The 2,404-nt window shown below is 50.9% G+C and overlaps 1 pseudogene; it reads left to right on the top strand.

Moving 5' to 3' along the window:
* Nucleotides 1-512, top strand: part of LOC146830188 (28S ribosomal RNA) — a 3,521-nt pseudogene extending 3,009 nt beyond the window's left edge.
* Nucleotides 513-2,404: the final 1,892 nt, after the last annotated feature.

Here is a 2,404-nt window from a genome sequence, read left to right as displayed (position 1 = left end):
GGTGTCCTAAGGCGAGCTTAGGGAGGACAGAAACCTCCCGCGGAGCAGAAGGGCAAAAGCTTGTTTGATCTCGATTTTCAGTATGAATAGAGACCGTGAAAGCAGGGCCTCATGATCCTTCTCACTTTTTGGGTTTCAAGCAGGAGGTGTCAGAAAAGTTACCACAGGGATAACTGGCCTGTGGCGGCCAAGCGTTCATAGCGACATCGCTTTTTGATCCTTCGATGTCAGCTCTTCCTATCATTGTGAAGTAGAATTCACCGAGCGTTGGTTTGTTCACCCACTAATAGGGAACGTGAGCTGGGTTAGACTGTCGTGAGACAGGTTAGTTTTACCTTACTGATGATGTGTTGTTGCAATAGTAATCCTGCTCAGTACGAGAGGAAACGCAGCTTCAGACATTTGGTGTGTGTTCTTGGCTGAGGAGCCAATGGGATGAAACTACCATCTGTGGGATTATGACTGAATGCCTCTTAGTCAGAATCCCCCGTAAACCGTAACAATACCGCAGTGCTGTGGAGCCTCGGTTGACCTGGGATAGCTGGCCTCTCTCGGAGCCCCAAATCCTGCAAGCCTGCCGAGGGTCCGGGCGCTGAGGATGGGTGTCCACCAGGGCCCGGGGAGGCTCTCCCCGGCCTGGCTAGGGTTCAGAAGCTGGGACCAGGCCCGGGGCTCATGTTCCGTCCGTGGGCCCCGGGGTGCGTGAGCCCCCCGTCCTGCAAGCCAGCCGAGGGTCCAGTCTCTGTAGACAGGTGTCCACTGGGGCCCGGGGAGGCTGCCCCTGGCCTGGCTGCTTTCAGAAGCAGGGACCGGGTCGGTGAGCAGGGGTGGCTGGCTTTATCTGCTACACTGGTGGAGCAAAGTTTTCTGCCCACCCCTACTGATGAGTTAATTTTCTTTTCTAAAGTTTGGAAGTCCCTCAGCTCGACATCATGTTGGAACATGCTTCCTCACCCCTTCAAACACAGAATGCTGGGTAGTCTGTGTCCATCTGCCTATCATAGCACAAAAAGTGCAGCGAGAGCTGACACTCAACAGGAGCAACTGGTGATGGGGCTTGTAGTGTGCTCCATTGACACAACTGGAGCGTCGGGGTTAGCGCACTGTGCCTTGCCGCCAGGGGTGTTATGTTTGCGCCCCCTTGAGGTTCAAGGTTGTTTGGTTTGCCCTGTATCGTGTATTGCAGAGAAAATACATTTACCTCAGCCGGGTGTGGGTCAGAGGAGACCTAGGCCGGGGCAGCGTACAAACCCCTATCATTTATTTTATTTATTTATTTATGAGTTTTATATTGCATTGGCTGGACCCGGAGGTATCAGAGCGCTTTACAAGAGTATCAACAGAGGTCCAATAAATTACACAAAGTTACACATTAACACAAGCATTGGCATAGCCAATAGGGCTCGCCTTGGGGACCTTATAAGTGTTTAGCCATGCAACAGTCGATGTTGTTGCACCAAGGATATTGTGCTGGATAACTAAACACTTATAAGGTCCCACAGGCAAGATCTATTGGCTATGCCAACGCTTGTTAGTTGTATTTATGTTTTAAAAAACAACACATAAATAAACACTAGGGTGCACATGCATCAACATCCCGAAAAGCGATTTCTTAATAGCGATAAATAAAGAATTGGTAATAAGGAATCGCATTTCGGAATGCATGAACAGATTCGGTAAATCTCAGTGATTCCTTAAAAATCGCTATTATTTACCGAATACTCAATAGCGATATCTGAAAATAACGAATAGCAATTACCGAATTCGGTATTACCGAATTCGGTATTTGCGAGTTCGGTATTAGCGAATTCGCTAAAAACGGGTCGCTCTAGAAGCGGGCTGATGACATCACAACCAGAAAGTCAACCAGCGCCACCCTCATTCCCTGCCCTGAGGAGCTCACAGGAGGAGGCAGAGCACACAGGCTGAGGCAAGAGAATTCACCCACTGAAACCATCCACCTTACCTTCCCGCCCAGGAAGAGGAAGAGAATGTTCTCTGACAGGGAACTTGAGCACTTGATCGAGGGGGTGAGCAGCAAGCATGACAAACTGTTTGGCAAGCTGTCACTCAAGACGCCCGAAGCTGAGAAGATGAAAATTTGGCTTCGCATCAGGGAGAGGGTGAATGCTGTGGGAGTGACGCACCGCAGCATCGACGACCTAAAGAAGAGGTGGTATGACCTCAGGAAGAGGGCAAAGGAAAGAATTTCTGAAAGGGTCAAGGAGGCAGCCGGCACAGGAGGGGGGCCATCCACAGTACCTGCAAACACTGCCCTGGAGGAGCACGTCGAGGGGACCATTGAGCCAGAGGCGGTCGTCGGAGTAACGCAGATGGACACCTCCGGCGCAGCCACCACCGAACAAGGTAAGATGCATGCCTGCGCCCATACGCTGCGTACGTA

This window comes from Triturus cristatus, chromosome 5_1 (assembly GCF_964204655.1).
Source record: "Triturus cristatus chromosome 5_1, aTriCri1.1, whole genome shotgun sequence".
Taxonomy (NCBI): Eukaryota; Metazoa; Chordata; class Amphibia; order Caudata; family Salamandridae; genus Triturus; species Triturus cristatus.
This window is presented reverse-complemented; position numbering and strand designations above follow the sequence as displayed.